The sequence below is a fragment of the Pecten maximus genome, chromosome 12 (genome assembly GCF_902652985.1).
Source record: "Pecten maximus chromosome 12, xPecMax1.1, whole genome shotgun sequence".
NCBI lineage: Eukaryota > Metazoa > Mollusca > Bivalvia > Pectinida > Pectinidae > Pecten > Pecten maximus.
In genome coordinates, this window is record NC_047026.1 from 24,916,326 (window position 1) to 24,936,316 (window position 19,991).

Here is a 19,991-nt window from a genome sequence, read left to right on the forward strand (position 1 = left end):
AAAACTAGCAGATGAAATTAAGCTGATATCTCGAGCACAATCTGGTTTTAGAAAAGGATACTCAACCACTGAAAATATGTTCATACTACATGTTCTTATCTCTATCTTTTTCTCTAAAAATAAAAAAATAAACTATACTGTTCATTTATTGATTTTAAAAAAGCGTTTGATACGGAGTGGCGTATCGGATTATGGAGAAGTGCAGACCTCTTCCCTCACGGGTAAAATTTTCAAAGTTATCAATAATTTATATAATAATACTAAATCATGTGTTCGAAACGGAAGTGAGACATCTGATTTTTTCATGTGTAACGTCGGTTTAAAACAAGGCAAAAATTTGTCACCATTTTTGTTTTCTATATATCTTAATGATTTAGAAGATTATCTTCAACAAAATATTTTTTCTTGTTTGCAAGAAACTGATAGTTATTACAAATTATTTCTAAAATATAATTTAATTTATCATATGAAGATCGCCTTATTAATTGTATGGCTAATTTGATATGCATTTATAAAATTCCTTTTTCTAGTATGCACATGAATTATACGACTACATGCAGTATTTCTCTTCATTGCTTTGTGCAGTGTACCAAATTACCTCCCATAATCTTGGAGTTATCCCCCTTTGCACAGTATATCCGGTAGGCATATTTGGAAAAGCTACTGAGAAAGGCAAATCCTTGAAATCGGATTGCATCCAAAGCGTTAGAGCCACCATTTATCATCATCGTGCTGTGGATTGGCATTATAGTGATTTGTTTGTTGGTTGGTTTGTATATTGTGGGTTTCCGAGACGTTATTACACGTTTATTCGGTAAAAAAAGATGTTGCCTACGCATGGTGTGACTGACCGGTGACTTGTAATATTGTTCATGTGCAATTACTCTTCCGGATATTTGCTGGAGTTTGGCTTCAATTAATTTGTAGTTTCATTTCATTTGCCAAGCCAGTCAATATTTTAGTATTATGACGCTCTTAATATTTTGTGAGAGTTACATTTAGCAAGGTTGTGAAAGGGAGACCCCTCTCCCATCTCGCACGCAAACATTTCCAATCATATATATTGTGTTGCCATTCAATTTACTGCATTCTTACAGTAATACACACATTAATCAACCCGATTATATATTTAGCCTTGGAGTGAGGGGGTACACCCCCCCCCCCCCCCCCCCCCCCCCCCCCCCCCCCCTCGATCTCGCAATCTCTGAGTTTAATCTCATGTTTAAGTCTTATAAATTGTATATCCATTTTATTTGATAGTATACAAAATTATATCAATTCATCCAAATAAGCTATTCAGCCTTGGGGCTCGAATTTGTGCCTTACAATAGCTGACGATAAATAGTAACCAGTGCTTTATAATAATGTTTTCGCATTGGTGTAAAGTTATAGAGATTGAATCAAATGATTCACGGTAAAAGTAACTTTGGTTGTTTATTTATAATTTGTGTCAATGTTGATGTTGTTTTGATGAGGATTTTATAAGTTGCAGTTGTATGTGTTCGATCATGAGAGGTAGAGATGTCGGGCGTCTCAAGATGGCTTCCACTAGTCCATATGCAGGACCAGAAGCTCACCAGGCACATTGTAATTGCGGTGGGGATCAAGGGACCAATCTGAGACTGTCGGCATCAGGATTGGAGGAGGTTGTGACGTAATTGGCAGCTAGGGTTACCCAGGTATTGTGGAAGATGATCATGTGCAGCAGGCCATATTACCTGTTACAGCAACTGAACCGAAAGGTATTGTGTTGAGCCATGTTAGTAGTTCTTCCCCAACCATGACTTTCCCTCACAGTAGGTTGGGCCTGATCAGAATGACACCAGACAGTTCCAGGTACAAGTGTTACTTCAGATTTAGGCTGTACAATCTCTCAACAAATCAAACAAAAAGATAGGCAGTAAAGAGTTGTTGATTTAAGTCAAATGTTATCGAAGCCATCTCGGGTAAACGATAAGCATTTTTCACTGATCAGTGGTGAACTGGTTGTTAAAAAAAAATAAAAAAATAAAAAAAATAATAATCCCCCAAAATAGTCCCCATAGACATGTTGACTGATGCATTCATAGTATATAGTTCTATATACACCTCTGTCGATTCAGGAGAGAAATCTGGTTTTTGTTAAAATACATCCATACTGTGCGCCTAGTTGCCAGGCGTGTTGGTTGTCTTGGGTGGAAAAGCTATGATGAGCAGCTCGGGCTCAAGAAGGCACAAAACCATTTTATACCTTTGAATGTAGTGGACCAGGAGTTGTGGCTCATTTATATGCAATACGGGGGTTCAACTTCAGTGAGTTCAGAAAAAACAACTGAAATAAGCAATAATGTCTATATAAAGCTAGTAGTGTTTTGGTTACAATAATGGGAAGTGTAATAGTTCTCACTGTTTGTGTAGACATGTTTGCCTTCTTTGTTTAGTTAGTCATCAAAAGTTAAACTGCCCCAATCAAACCTCACATTCAGATAATTCAACTGCAAATTACTCTTTTAGGGCAAGCAATTCCTCAAGCAGCAAACAGGGCCCCCCACCAAGCCAAATTTGGGACAAATAATCAATTTAATGTACCTTGGGCACACCCCAATTAATCTGTTGTACTAGACAGACTGCTGCAGTCACATCCAGATAGATTACTAGTTGAGGAGTTAGTTTCTGTTTTTAAAACTGGGCTTTACATTGCACTAGCAAGGCCCAAGGGGCCATACTAAATGTAGGAACTTGCTTTCTATTAAAAGGCTGGAAAATTGGGCTTTGTTTAAGATACTGAAAGAAATAGGTGCAGGAAGGGTGGCGGGATCCTTTGATTATCTCCCTTTGCCTAGTCTAAAACTGTCTCCAATTGGATTGCTTCGAAAATAAAGATGGATCTTTCAGACTCATTCATCATCTTCCTTCCCCTAGTGATAACAGTGTTAACAACTTTATACATAAAAAGAAATTATGCAGGGTATTGTACACAAATTTTGACCACATTATTGATATATATCAATACTTAGGACCTAATACTAAGATGGCTAAAATGGTCATTATGTCACTTGAATGTATTGTTTGAGACCAACACACATATTAGTATTTTGGGGTTTAGAAAATGATTCTGTTAATATACAAATAAAAATCCCTCTAGATTCACTTGAATTGCTGGCTAGGCTTTCAGTGAGGTAAGAAAGAAAAAGAAGGTAACTTTGCAACAGTTACAAAAGGCTTGGGTGGAGATGTTATAATTCGAGACATAGCATTCCTTGAACTGGTCCCTATTGTCTTGGCATCTTTTATCTGGGATTCTAAGCTGCCTAACAAAAATAATTTTGTGTACACTAATAATGAGTGGCTAGTGTCCATTTTGAACAAGAAAACATCTAAGAGTTATGGAACTTGTTTGTCCATTTGTTTTTAAGAGTATGTTGCACAACATTAAGTTTAGGGCTGTTCATATTTCGGGTAAGTTGAGTTCAATTGCTGATGCTGCTTTGGTCCCTTCCAAGATCCCAGCATCATTCCAGTATTAAATATACAACATGAAACTATTAGGCTCCTGAGGGCATCAATTTCAGCTAATTCAAGACAAGTTTTTGATACCAACATTGTTCGTTTTGAGCAATTTTGTTTAGCTTATTGCTCGCATTTGGTTTGGGCTCCTACTCAACAACAGGTGATAAAATGTATAACTTATTTGTCTTCTCGGGGTTTGCGCTGGCAACTGTTAAAACGTTTGTTTCAGGCATAAGCTTCAAATGCCAGATTTTGGGGTATTTGGATGAAACACAGTTTTTATCATTTAAAAAAAATGTATTGGGGATGACCAGGTTAGATATAAGGTCAGACACGCGTCTTCCCATTTCCCCTGAGCTTCTTACCAAATTAATTAGTTTTATCGCTTGTGTGCAGCTCATCCTATGAGGCATATATGTTTGCTGCTCTTTTAGTAACAGCATTGTTTGCCTTTTTAGGTGTCTGGGAGTTGGGGGTTACCAAGCTGGGCCAGTTGGGTCATGCTTTACTGTTTTGCAATGTTTTGGTCTGCCAAACCTGCCTTAGATTAAGACTACCACAAGCAATTTTGAAAAAAAAGTCTCTTGTTTTTTGTATTTTACATGGTCTCTTTAAATTGATAAATTTTACTAGCACACCTAGCTTATTTGAAGCTTAAGTTTTCCGAATACAGCATACAGATATGGATTGTTGGCATCTATTTTATGGCACCCTAAGGGTGAACTACTCTGGGAGAATTTGGTAAGGCATGTACATATTTTGTTCCCATTTGAAAATCCGCTTGATTTTCTTATTACACATTGTGGGGGGCAATGACATAGTGCAGTGTAATTCAGGGCTTCTGAGATGTCGGATACTTGCTTCCTTTAAAACATGATCTGTTCTGCTCCCAAACACAAGATTAGCTTTGTCAGCTAATTTGCCTCGTTAAAGTGTAGAGGGTTGTGTATCCCACAGGGCTGGACATAAAATCCCTGATAGAATTAACACTCATATAAGTGCATACATTATGAAACAGGGGGGTGGGTACATAAGATATCCAGAAATGACTGACTGTAATCCAGAACTTTTTCTAGATGATGTTCATTTGAGTAGCTTAGGGAATGACATTTTCCTGTATAGGTTGCAACAAGGTCTTCAGTCAGTATTGTCGTCATCAGCTGCTTCTATTTTGCCCATAAAGGGTGAACAGGGTCCTAGGTTATGGCTTTAGCTTGCATGCAGGCGAGAATGTTTAGTCAATATTGCCTTGAATTTTGATTTATAGCCATGTGGATTGGTTTTCTAAACATTTGCTTTTGTGCTTAGTATGCTTTTTGAATATGGTGTGGTGTATTTGCTGAACTTTGATGGACGCCAAATCGCCCATATGTTCCCTATTTTTTGCTACAATTTGTAGATTTTATGTAAGATTTGGCCTACATTTTTCAGCCGGGTATTTGAAGCCCCCCCCTTGGTGTCTATGTTAGATTATTTCTTATTTTATATGCAGATGATACCGTACTGATGTCCGAATCTCCTGAAGGGCTACAAAGTGCTCTTAATTGTTTTCAAAATTATTGTGGACACTGGAAAATAACTGTTAATACCAATAAGTGAAAAATTGTAATTTTTGAAAAACGTAAAAATAGAAGACAGTTTCACTTTACCATATTTGGTGAGCAAATACATCGCAAGGATTCTTATCCTTATCTTGGGCCATTACTATTAAACGGTATTGCTTACCATATTTGGTGAGCAAATACATCGCAAGGATTCTTATCCTTATCTTGGCATACTATTTAACTATAACGGTTCATTTGCTAAAACAAGGACAAAAGAAGTTGAACAAGCAAAGAAAGCATTATTTGCATTGTATACAAAAATAAGAAACATCCCATTATCTATAGACTTGCAACTTAAATTGTTCGATTCACTGGTTATCCCGATTCTACTTTATGGCTTCGAAATCTGGGGATATGAAAACGTAAGTATAATTGAAAAAAATCATTCACAATATTGTAAGAAAATTTTAAATATAAGAAGTAGTACACCAGATTACATTGTTTATTGCGAACTTGGAAAATTTCCACTTGAAATTGAAATAAAATTAAGGATGTTAATGTTTTGACATAATTTAAGCAGTGGAGGCGACAAACTTTCTACTACATTCTATCCCTTAATACTAAAAATGCAAGAAAATCAAGCAGCAGGCTTTAAATGGCTTAGCTATATAAAACAAATATTTAATGATACTGGTTTTAACAACATTTGGATATACCATAACACTTGTACATTAAACATTTTTTAAAACATTGCTTAAAAGACGTTGATGTGACAAATTCATTCAAAACTGGTTTTCTACTATCCAATCATCGTCTCGTGGACAATTTTACTCTCTCTTTAAAAAACAGTTTAGCACCGAGTCTTATCTAATTAAGCTTAATTCCCAAGAAGCGCATTATTATCAGCAAATTCAGAATGTCAAATTTAAAGTGACCTGTTGAAACTGGTAGATAGATTGGTATACCACGTACTAATCGTGATTGCTTATTATGTCATAACAGTATTGTTGATGAATACCACTATTTATTTCAATGCAATAACATTTTAGTGACAGAGTTTAGACACAAATACATTCCAAATTATTACTATATAAATCCAAGTTTAACTAAGATGGAAGGTATGTTTGAAATATGTAACAAGTCATTATTATCTAGAGTGAGTCATTTCCTGAATAATGTAGAAAAAAAACTTTGTATTTCAAGTAGATAATAGATAAGTATAATATTTCATATGTTGTATTGTACTTATTATATGTATAGTGAGATAACATTGTTTATAACTACGTTAGTATATACACTCTTGTATTTTCACGTTATTACCCTGTCAGCCATGTACATTGTTTTGTCATATTGACCTCTTGTTACACACTTTGTGTGACTTGAGTGAATAAAAAATCTTGAAATCTTGATTTAAGTATACTCCCCCTAACTTCGTTGTGGGGGCATAATTAAGTAAGTGTACATTTCATATATCGATCCGGTGTATCGATATAGATTGCAGTATGCAGGGTCGATCTGTAAACATGTTTGCTAGTTAGGCATCAAGCCTAAACCTTTGGGTAGGTAGCGTGTCAGACAGTTGAACACGTGCTATCGATTCGGTATTAAACGTACAATTTGTATTAATATTGTATGCGAGTTTGATGAACCTCGACGCTTAATGTACAATATAGATTCTACCATGTAATAATAGGTTTGACGTCCTTGGTAAAGCTATTAAAAAGACTACCTTGATAGTATATGTGTACTTGTTAGGATCGTCTATGTAAATAAAACATGGACTCCCATTGAATGTCGTATACATTTCTTACGAGTACGAAGCACGAATGAAAATCCTATATTCTGTCACATCTCCTGTTTGTTTTATTATAAAAACAAAATAAAAATATTAACGTCATAAAGGCTCGAGAGGACAGCTATTTTGAATAGACTGCTCAACATCATTTCAGTGTTAGTTGTAAAATGAGATTGCAATACAGTAACTAAAAAGAACCGTTCTGATTGCTAAAAATCAGCAGAAGTTGAAATCTGAACGACACTATTTTAGTTTGTATAGTATACAGTTATCAAATGGGTATGAGGGCTAAAGCCCTTGTGCAACAGTTGTTGCTTCGGGGCTGACAAAATTACTATTGCCCGAATCACCCCAATTGATGACTTTTTTTCTCTATATAAAGGTAGTTATTCGCTACCCCCCTCCCCCCCTTCCGCAGTATGCTTCAGTGAGGTAGCACTATAAATCGGCAAAAGTTCCGGCTTATCAAAAGGAGACTTCAACACAAACATACCGCACACATACATATGTACGCACGTATCACACGCATGCATATCGCACGCACGGGAGGCCGTCCTTAAATGACATAAGCTGTTGATAGGACGTTAAACAAATAAAACCAAACCAAACGTTTAAACTAGTAGTGCACTATATTTAAGCTACAGGTAAACTAGTAGTGCACTACGTTCAGTCAGGTGTGACCACAAATCACCCTATGCAGGTAATGGACAGTGCAACTGAACACCTGTGTTAGATACCTATAGTTGTTACATATATAGACCTGTGTAAACTGACTGCCTAATATCTGTTATCCTGACTTTACCAGGTATATCTAAATGTTGATAAAATTTATTCGCCGCTGTGAGGAAGGCTTTGGGTTCTGTCCCCTAGCCGAGACATACCAGAGTCTTTAAAAATGGTAGTTGCTACTCCTAGACTTAACACGAACATACTGCAGCCTCCCAAAACACACATGCGCACTCGCCACACGCATATATGTCGCACGCACGGGAGGCCGTCCTTAAATGACCTTAGTTGTTAATAGGACGTTAAACAAAATAAACCAAACCAAACCAAATCCCTCAGGCCATTATCCAATTCTGTGTTACCTGTAACTGATACAGTGTACATGTACCTGGAATAAGATCTTAGGTACCTGCACACAAGTACATGTACAGAAATTTCAAATATTTCAGTAGAGGAAGATGGAAGGTGTATAACAAGTAACATATACCTTTTATAAACTAAAAATTTTGAAATGTAGAACTGTTATGATCACTTAATTACCAGTACATTCAAAGAACCTCTTTCTTTACATGTTTAATACATTTCTTTATGTGTTCAGGTTTCTGACTTTACGCATTGGATGTATACACATAGAATGTACAACATATATTATGGGCTGAATAAGGTTTTTAATAATCATAATTGATATCACATCAAAAATAAACTGATGAATATGCTGCTTAATTTCATCTGAAATTAAACTACAATATAAATTAAATGTATCAAATTGAAAATGTTCAAGTAACGATAATGGTTTTCAAATGTTTTATTGTATACTTTCATGTGATGAAACAAAATTACTGGAATTAAACATGTGAAATATATAACTGATTAATCAATACAAAATATAAAGTACCAAAAGATAAATGAAACTTGGCTTGAACAATTTAAATTAATTAAAGGATTTATAATGTAAATCTGTCTTAACTTAGTTACAGTGAATAATTAATAAGAATAGAAAGGATGAATATAACATCAAACTAAACTTCCAAATCCTTTTTAATATATCTTTGAATATATCTGCTAGATAGCCTTATATATACAGTACAGGTACAAACCACAGGTAGCCTTGGGTACTGCCCATTACCTGTATGGGGTTTTGCTGTCCTACTAGTGCACTAGGTTTAAAGGTTAGCTTACACTCAACTCTAGATGTATTATTACTTTTGGGCCCCGTGAACATGAAAACCTTAGTATGTGAGCTGATTTTCATGAAACTTGGTACGCAGCCTTATATCATTAGGGTCGATTCAATGTAATTTAGATTTAAGGCCCTTTGTAGTTTAATGCCTTTGAGCCTTGTAAATATGATAACTTGAATGACTATGAGCATTTTTTTATGAAACATAGTTTGCAGTTTTATCGAAATTATATCTCGATCGATTTGATCGTAACTGCAATTGGTTCGGTTTTATTGGTTTAAACTCCTATTAACAGCTATGGTCATTTAAGGACGGCCTCCCGTGCGTGCGATATGCATGCGTGTAGTGCGTACGTATGTTTGGGTTATGTCTCCTGGGGATAGGCCGGAACTTTTCCTAAATGGTGACTTCGGTTTCCTGGTACGTGAGAAGCCGATTCAAATAGGGAAAATAGAAGTAAGTCATTTTAATCGCTACTTTTCATAAAACACATAACTCATTTTGACCAAGTTTGGTCTTAATATCCTTGGGCGAATGGAAAGATCCTTCGGTGAATGGGAACCAATTTTAAATAAAACGGCCTGAGGGACGGGATCTCAATAGTTGTCACAGATATGATGGCGGTTTTATCTCGTAGAGATATCTAGTTGGACCAATCTTATTTTTTCCGTCGCTTACCAATGGCAACGTGTCTCTATTTCTGACACGATTGTAACACATACTAGAAAAAACAGAGGATACATTTTGAATCGTGTAACCATGTGCCAGTAAACGTAATTTGATGTCTTATATCTTTTCAAACAAACATTGTATGTATAGCCTACTGGGATAAGCCAAACTCTGAGTCAATGTGATTTTACGGTAACACTATTGAAAAAAACATATTCCTGTAATCATCGGAAATATCGAAATTTGCCAAAAGTAATGATCACCGAGAAATCAAATATGATTAATCGATATAACGATGACAGTGCATATATCGAAGTTAGATCACCTTCAAACGTTATCAAGGTCATCTACCAAAGATACTATATAAGTTGATGACAGCAGACCCTCCATGATATGATTTTATCAATAAAATAAGACTTTTCAGTTCATTTACAAGCCACAACACATAAACCGGTTCTTTAAACAATATAGTCTGATTGAGTTGTCTCCCTTACAATGACTTTTTACGGTCGGTTCCAATACCATTACAACAGAATAAAGCCTTGTTGGAATCATATGATAACATCTACCAGTATGATAAAATAAAACCCGTTACTCGACCTGTACTACGATAAAAGTAAAATGAATAGTTTGATTACAAAAGCAGTTGCCGCTCCACAGTTTCGATCGTCTTAATCTGTGAAGACACTCTTTTGGGAAATATCCTGATTGTTTTTATCGATATATTTCTCGTTCTACATATATATGTAATATATTGTATAGCCAGGACTATAATCAAGTAGTACATCTGCACATTGTATAGACAGATGCCACATTGTAAAGTTGTATATTGCATACTCGCTATGGGTATATCTGCTAAAATAGTCATAATATGGAAGTCAATATACTAACTATCTGTTTGAGTTTATAACACCACATGTATATAATATAGATTTCATTATGAAATAGACGTCCTGTAGAGCCAGTCAAGCGGTCGTCAGATCGCATCACTAAAAGCCAGTCACACTTTCAGATTAACGCCTTGTCCATTTCTTGTGGATCGCCGCCAATTACCACTTTACATGGTGTATCACGTAGTGCGATACATAGTGAGTGGTACAGTTGGTTATCATCGAAAATATGAGTCATTTACTGATAACGCTCTCGTTTTGACACTAGCATAATGAACATGCGTCGGTTATCAATGCCCGACTAATGGCTATGGGGTTCCTCGTCCATCTTTACTGGTTTTGAGACTTTTTAATAATTTATGCTTAGTGTCCGATACGCTTACAAGTAGCTAGTTTTTGACTGGAATACAGCACAACAAGGTGCTGGACCTCCGTGGTTCAACAACATAGCAAGTCTTAAGGCTCTTTTTGGATATTGACCTGTTGGGACTGTTCACAAGATCTGAATAGCCATGGCCACTTTTTTTTATTTTAAAATAATTGTTAGTGTACCAATATATACTTACTTTTAATATATGTTTCATTTGTTTGACGTTGTTTTCATTTTTTGCCCATTTTCTTCATAATTTGTACTCACCATTTTTTGCCCTAATGACCTTGATAGTGTTTATGGACAGTTAAGAACTAATTACTAATTAACTAACTCAGAGAAATGGGGCGGTAATGAGATTATAAATCATGGTTGTGGTGAGAAATTCAAGACTAAAGTGAGATCCTAGCTCCTGACACAGTATTGGCAAGGGAAATCGTAACTGCATCAGATGATCCTAAGAGGCGACTAATTTTAGGATCTTATCTATTCCCTTTCTATTAGCTTTAAAAATCTCCCTTGTCACTGCAACACTTTTGGCCTTTAGTTGAACAGTCTGTCCCCTGGCCGAGACAAACCAGAGTCCGTAAAAATGGCAGTTTCTGCTTCTAAACGTACGTACAGCATTTTGGGGATGGGGCGACTCTATTTCCAATTGTCAGTATGATGTCACAGTATGGGAAGCCTGCAGGGTATCTGGAAGTGTCTTCATTGAGATAGCACTATAAAGTCGGCATCATTTCCGCGCTATCACAGCGAGACAGAACAAATATCCAACGCATGCTTCTTACACACAGGGGATGCCTACCCCAAATGACTTGTCGTATTATCGATTAGTCTTACCTGATTGTACATTATATTATCTACTAGTTTAGCCTATCGTAAATGTGTACATCCGGGTACTCAGCGTTCTACTACAGTAATGGCTGAAGAATAAACATGTGTCTACGAAGCTGGCGAATCAATCGTTCTTTACACAGAACACAACAACCATAGCTTTTTCATAAGACGTTAAACAATACAAAACCAAACAAATCGTACTTTAGTGAGAAAGGAAATCGTGCTACAGTTCGAAGGGAAAGTGTGACTATCGGAAGGGAAAGTAAGGCTGTAGTTTGGATAGAAAATGTACTTAAGGGGATAGGGATAGGGGAAATCGTGACTGTAATGTGAAATTGGTGTCTGGAGGGGGAAATCGTTCTATAGTGAGAAGAAAAGTTGTGCCTATGGTGTGGAGGGAAATCGTGCTGTAGTGCGAACGAAATCATAGCTGTTAAATTAGGAGGAATATTGACTCTGTTGAGAAGGGAAATCATGATGGTATTTGGAGGGAAAATAAGACTACGGGGCAAAGAAAAATTGAAAAGGAATGGAGTTAGAATGGAAATGATGACTACATGTAGTATGAAGGGAAATCGGGACTAGTATAAAAGGAAATCAGGAATGTAGTGAATTTGTTTAACGTCCTATTAACAACTAAGGTCATTAAAGGACGGCCTCCCGTGCGTGTGACATGCATGCGTGTGGTGAGTGCGTATGTGTGTTTTTGGATACTGCGGTATGTAAGTCTCCTTGTGATAGGCCGGAACTTTTTGCCGATTTATAGTGCAACCTCACTTACGCATACTGCCTAAGACACCAAGCAGCACACCCCACCCGGTCACATTATACTGACAACGGGCGAACCAGTCGTTCCACTCCAAATATGCTGAGCGCTAAGCAGCATTACTATCATTTCTAAAGACTCTGGTATGTCTTGGTCAGGGGACAGAACCCAACGCCTTCCTCACAAGGACGAACGCTCAAATAAAGGCCAAAATTGAGGCATTGTCAAGGGAGACATATGAAGAGAAATATTGAAACTTATTGTCTAGAAAAAAACATTATTCTGTGGTGAACAGATAAATGGTGACAGGTGTGGAGGGAAATTGGAGAAAAAACTGCTGTAGTCAGCAGCGAAGTCGTGCTGAATCGAGAAGAAAATCGTAACTATGGTGAGAAGAAAAACATGGCTGTTAGAAGGAAAATTATGCTGTAGTGGGAAATTGTTTTTCTGGAGGGAAATCTTTGGTTTTGTTTGGTGTTTTGGGAGGCTGCGGTATGTTCGTGTTTTGTCTCCTATAATAATAATGGAAATAATGGAGGGAAATCGTACCTTCGTTAGAGCTGTTGGTAGACGACATACATTGTAAACTCATTTGAAACAAAAATCCTCTAAGTCTTAAATCTGTCAAATTTTAACATTATCCGAACAATGCAAAAGCCATAAACAATGCTTGAGTAATCGTCTTAATGATAATTCACTCCGTTACCTACGTGCCTTTGATACTCATGGCAAAAATTACCAAAAGGCCGATGTGAAATTCCTTGATGCGTGCAATCCTTTACACAGGCTAACATGATACATTTTCCTTGATGAAATAGCATCAATCTAATTAAAATCTAGATGGTCATTTTCACTACGGTACATTAACGTTCATGAAACGTAGTGAGAATGAGCATCTTTATTTAGATTGCAATAACATGGTAGTCTTCGGTTTTCTTGGGAAAAAAAAGAAAAAAGGTTGATTCGTGTCTTCGTTTGATAGACAAGTTTTTCTTATCAACTGTAACTAAAACATGAAAATAGAAAGACGGTCAGGATTCCAACACCTCCGAGAATCATCACAGTCCACATACATACTTAACCATATTCAACACATTCTTCAATCCCGAAGACACACGAAATTGTATTCCGTTTTCTATTTATACAAATAAACCGATATTCAAATCAATGACCTTAGAAATCGAGTACGATTCCCTAACTAACTCACCAATAACTATTTGGTTACGAAGAGTTGAAATAATGTCTTTGTCCTTCAGTGAACTAACAAGTCGAGATTTGATAGATAATATCTATTCTGTTCCACATAACAACCACATGATAATAGCAATGTAAGAAGAAATGTTTCATAGTGACAACAGCAATTGTATAGTAATACAATAACAGTAATACATAAGGCCGACTGTATCCCGCAGCAAAGATTGTAAAATGAAACCAAATCGTGGAATTCCGTCTGTATCCTTAGTTGTGATTTGATGACACCGAAATCGAGTTTATCTGGACAATGTACGTAGCCTTGCTTCCAATTATGCTACGGAGCCAACATCAAGCCCCTCAACTTCTTTGTTAATGCGAATACTTTGAAATTTAAGGAACGGACGATGCACGACATTAGGGAAATGGCGGCTGCAAAAGGTCACTTTTGCAATCATAGATCACTATGCAATCAAGTCACCCCAATATTCTCACATATTCATGATACGATTTCCGCTTAGTACAGGCCGAATACTTTTTTTCGTTAAACAAAAATTCCAATATGCAGATACTGCAATTACGATGTATCCCTCATTCGTTAGATAAAACGTCCATTCGTTCTAACTGATTAATTATATCAAAAGCGGATATGAGTTTAGAAAGACTTTTTAATATAATTATACTCATCTGTTCAAAGTAATTACAATATGCTCGGGCCTTGATACCTATCAAGCTGAAGAGAGACCAAAAGAGTTATCTCATTTAAGAGATTTGTTCCTTCCCTAACAGTAAGACAACATAAAAATGTCTTTATACATACCTCTGTATGAAAGTATAATAAATACGAAATACGCTTTATTCAGGTATCATACCACACTGATAAAGACGAAGATATATTTTATACCGTCTGTTCTTTCTTAAAGAAATCGATTTCGTTGACAGCTCCGTTGCGAACCCTTGATAGATTTCGATCTGCCGCGGGGTTGTCTATAAATGACAACAATATTCGAACAATTACTAGTAGCATATGTTCTTCTGTGTTCTATTTACGTAACCCGCTATCCAGCCTCTGGTACTGTCTTGCGAGCAATTGACACTTTCTTTCTCCATTTGGAACCAGTTTTACACTGTCACTTTTGACCATAAAACAATCATGTATGTGTAGAATACGTATGTGCCCCGTATGCGCCCCGTATGCATATTATGATTGTTAATCATCACTGTATATTTCTGTCTTTAGTCAAGTGAATGTCTGCCCGGAGTTACCAATACCTGATCTTAACACCTCGTCAATGTTACTGTATAAAATTATCTTTAGCTTCCGTCTGTCTATATATAACGGACAAATCCACCGCCGTATCTCCTCCCTGCGATTGATTAACTATTATCTCGAGTAATTTCGTGAAGACACGGAGACATTCTGAGCCTTGACGGAATCGGTCGAGATGCAGCTGCATCAACATATGCTTTCATGTGTACAGGACATCGGATTACATGCATTGGTCTTTAAAGTAAATGTATTCAGCACGTGCTGCTTAAATCCAGATAAATATATATATATTTATATATAACAGCAGTATGACTACTGAACTTTACGGAAGCCTGCTAGTGCCATACCTGACTTATTTACCAGCCGCTAGTTGTATAACGACATTATTATTATACACAAATGCATTGGTGATCGAAAATTAATAATTTGATGGTACGCATCTAAGAGTTGATTTTGTTATGATTGATAAGCAAGCATTGTATCAATCGATATACGATCTATTGTAGGATTTGTTTTTATTTTTTGTAGCTGCATTGAATTATTTTGATATCAGGGTAAATACATATTGCTTTTAAACAATGCAATCAACAAGTTTTGTGATTTTTATTGAAATATTTCGATATTTTTGTCTTATGTGAATTGACAACTGATCATTAATCTATATTTCTTTGCATATTTCGTAGTGCATGAAATCGAAATCATAATAGCGCGCAGTTAAACTTTGATAATTGCGTAACGAGGCCTCCCGATATCGACGCGCCAGCCTGATCACCTTGCGTAATTATCAAAAATTTATAACATTAGGCATAATAAGCCTTATCTAATGGCATTCAAGGGAAGTGTTAATATTGTGTTTATATTAAAACGTTTTCATACGACCGTCTTGACAGGTCTTTTCAGTATTGCATTCACGTCCGTTTCCGTCAGTTCATTCGTCTATGAACAATTGCATCGTTGCATATATGCGTAATCTACAGATAACCAATGCAAATAAAACATTTTTAACCGCAAACAAAAGTTTTTACTGGTTGCATTAGCAAGCTTTCGTAGATCTATTTTTATTTTAACGCAAATATTCTTATTTAACCAGTTGAAATAATCCTCTCTCATTTTTTTTCTTAAGTGTGCTGGTAAGTTGAAAAAACGCACTCCGTCAGAAAATGATGCTCCAGGAAATCAAGCATTAACCTTTGCTGTATATATCAGTATTGGATGTGTTGATTCTAATTCGCTTATATTTTTCTGACAACACATTTTGTAGTTTTCTATTGCTTCCCTTCTTTATCGGTGTTCCACGATTGTCCTTGATACCCCTACACTGACATGCTCTTCATAAGATTAAAACTATTGTCTAACACTCAAATATGGTAGCGAGGAGTTTCGGAAAACATTTTAAACATTGTCGTTATGATTGGAACATGTTACATATATTTGCACTGAAATTTTTGCTAAATTGGTATGTGATGGAAATAGATAAGGAGAGTGATATATTCTTTTAGGAGACCCTCCAGGGTTTAACTTAGCATCAATCAACACAATCTTCATGAATTTAATTTGCATTATTCCATTTTTATATGCCTCAAACAAAATCTATATTCCAGATTACTCCTGTTGATGTCTATTGTAGTCATATAGAAATATTAGTTTTCGGCTTTACACTTTGTCTTTGAGTCGTTGAAAAATAAATTCATATATTGCAAAAGTTATTTGATAAAGAAAGGGCAATTCATTACCTTCGTGTGATTTTAAGTTGGGCAACTTGCTATTCATAGATTTGCTTGTCTATACCCAGGTGCATATAAAGTCAATTACAGTACGGCTAAGGTTATTGTCTGTTGTCCCACCCACACAACAACCAGTGCCGAGTTATCGGGGTAATATTAAATCATCAACGACTGGTCTCGGGCATTAAATAAAGGTTGTGATTTCCGTTGACCATATTGTTGTACGCTGCCTCGGTCGTTAGTCTGTCAGCGTGACTGATTTCTCCTTATACAAACTTTCTAAATGAACGGAAGTCGGCCTGTATGAGTGGCTGTAACAGTATAACCTAGCAGGAACAAAATTCTATACGCTTATTGGTGAATTCATCGACCTATTGTTACATGTACATTCAAATAACTTTACTGATGCTAGATTCTGTATCAACTGTAACTTATATCGCTTCATATCCGTTCATTAGAATCGATAGCAGTAAAGATGTTTTTTTTTTCTTCCAGAAACAAATTTGCTCTATTTTCACTTCAAAACAAATCCAGAGAAGAGGTTGTTTCTAGACCTGTGCAGAGCATTCAGTGAACGGGTATTATTGCAATAGATTGATCCAGGTACTCCACGATGGGTAAAGTAGCAACGCATAACATTATTTCCGTTACGATTTGTGAAACGAAATAACGACACTTTGAGTGGTCATTTAGATGCAAAATGACACACTACATATATATGATATTTAATGATTTATGCATCGAATCATGCCTGTATTTTTTTAACAACACATACTTTAAGAAACTCATAGCCACATTTTGACATAGTTGTACATTTGTTGCATGTATTCGCCAACACCTTGGTTTCAAAGCGATCGACATAGCTGATTTTTATTTCATTGAGTTTTTGGCCTGTAGTAATCGCCGTATGTGGTATATTGTTTTTGTTCTGGTTGCTGGGAGACATAATGTGAGTAGATCAGGTCAACAAGAGAATTCCTCGACATTATTAAATTTTCTTTCAGTTGATTTATTATTGGAAGAAGTGTATAAATATAACCACTCCTGTTTTGCAAACAACTCGGGAAGCAATAGATTGTTTTTCGTTGTTAGATTGTCCGCCGTGTTTCTTAAAGTCGCAAAATATCCTACTTTGGTGTGGCACAGCGTCGGCATGGCTGTAATCTTCTCTTCGTTGCATGTGTCGTTAAGCTTTGACCTTTAAGCCAGCATGTCTTTCATTTCACTGCTATGTTCTATGTACTCGTGAGGTCCATTTCCACCAAATTAAGATGGAGCCTTCTCATGTTTACGGATTACAGATAACTATATTGATCTACGACTGCCTGGGGACATATACTTACACCAGTATTGAATCTATCCCATCAGTTCTGCCGTTGACTTTTCACGCAAATGAATTGTAATGAGTCGTAATGTAGTCTTAATGTGTACAATCCCGCAGGAGACATTGGCCTAGTTCAACTGATGTAGACGACATACTTACCTTCAGCTATTAAACTTACTCTAATTTATTTTTAAATATTCGGAAATCGATTGTATCTTTACAAAGATTTCTGTAGAAACAACACAATAGGACATTCATCACGTGTATGTTGTATCAAGTTTGTTTAAAATGTATCACAGAACAGGCACGTACCAAGAAAGTTGAAATTAAACGTCACCACCACTTTTATTTCATATCGGTTTTGATCTTTCATTGGCCTTTAAATCTTTCCCCCCTAAATACCTCAAATTAAAAAAAAGAAATACCATATGCATGTACATACATTCCCTTTACTGCACCGTTTGCAATGTTGTACATAAAACAAATCCCACTCCCCAATCACATGGCAGGGATATAATCATCTTCAGCCCTATAACTTGATTAAAAAAACAACGGGAATACTAAATAAAGCGGAGATTGCTTTTCGTTAAATGAAGGCATCGCCCCTTACATACTCACCAGGTATATTTTCGTCATTTTTCAGTTTTTGTTTTTGTTCTCAGTGAAAAAAAAATATACATCTAAATCCATCTGAAAATGTGCTCGATTGAAATCCTTGTTTACAACAATGGCACGTTTATCACTTAACTCTCCGGATAACTAACCCCTCCCTTCATCCATACATCATATAGGCTCAGATAGTATGGTCGCAGCATGCTTACCATCTGGAAAGCAAACTCCAGCTAAGCCCACGTAACAAGTGAAAGCAGCCTACCAACAGGCCGTACTGAGCCGAGGCTGATTGCTGATGCCGGTCACATCTTAGCGACTTGTCCACTGCTATACGTTCAGTATGTGTTGAAGCTACCGAGAGAGCAGGCTCGCCATCACAGGATACACCGCAAGAGTTTAGCTTTGTAGCAGCTCCGGCCTCCGCTGCAAACAGTTATTGATTATAAGCCGTTGTCTCCTGGAACTTGGTGCCTAGGTTTACGGAGACTGTCTCCGGAATCAGTGGCTCACATCGCTGTGCCACCGGAGAACAGGCATCATCTTGGCCTCCACAACCGGCGTGTCTAATCCAGTCAGAATCAGTCTGTTCTAACAGACGTATGCAGTACACACAATCTGTACCAACACTGGTTTGTGACTGTCGGACTACAGTCGTACTGTTTTAGAGTGACAGGAAACTGCTGTGTTTTTGAAATCATTTACACGAATTCTTGATATATTTACATGTGTACACGTGAACGTATTTAATTGATAGGACTTCTCTTTACCCAATTATTACAAACGACTTATTGAGATTGTGAACAGATGCTTTTTACAATCAAACTTGATTGTGGTACGTGTTTTTATGACTTCACTATTCAAAGTTATTAAATACAACAAAGCGTATTATTTTAATGAATTGGTGTAAACACATATACCCAGCAAAGTTGAACTGATTTTAACCCAGACGGTGTTCTACTGTGTGTATAAAAACTGAAATCGCAGCTAAAGGGAAAGACCAGACGTTTTAGTTCTCTTGACTCGGCATACACGTGAATGGTTCTGACAGTGTATAGATAAAACTCGTACCTGGCTACAGCGGCTGGACCTTTAAACATACCGAACCGTCTTGTGTTCCAAAGCGAAGGAAACCCCACCTTATCTTCACTGGTATGATAGCTCTGCTGACAGTGGTAAGTACTCGACTCTTAATTCCTTCGTATCTAAATATATATATATATATCCACTTTATGCTAAACGTAGAACACGTGCCTTCGTTATTCGTGAGAATACATCTTAATTATGAACTTGAACAAAACGCCGATTACACGTATGCGATATGTATCTTACACACCAGATGTAGTCTTCCGTGATCATTAACATTTCATTACGATCCTAATTTCTTCTCAGTTATACAGTAACTTGTTTCAACCTTACGGCTGTGCACTGGTAACGACTATTGTATATGTTAACAATAATTAGTTGTGTTATTTGCTTATGTGAAACGACATTCAAATCAATCCAGAAACCTATTTTAAAAACAACAGGCTATTAAATAATTTTAATGAAACGGGTGCAACACATATCGTTTAGATATTAACAATGTCGCGATTAGACAAAA

General features: G+C 36.5%; 1 protein-coding gene across 1 annotated transcript in view; it reads left to right on the forward strand.

Annotated features, from left to right (window-relative positions):
• The first annotated feature begins 18,756 nt into the window (after nucleotides 1–18,756).
• LOC117339387 (neuropeptide Y receptor type 2-like) overlaps nucleotides 18,757–19,991 on the forward strand; it is an 83,891-nt gene continuing 82,656 nt past the window's right edge. Inside the window, exon 1 of the mRNA XM_033900949.1 lies at nucleotides 18,757–19,563. The gene's annotated coding sequence lies outside the window, so the exon portion shown is untranslated. The remainder of the gene's footprint in view (nucleotides 19,564–19,991) is intronic.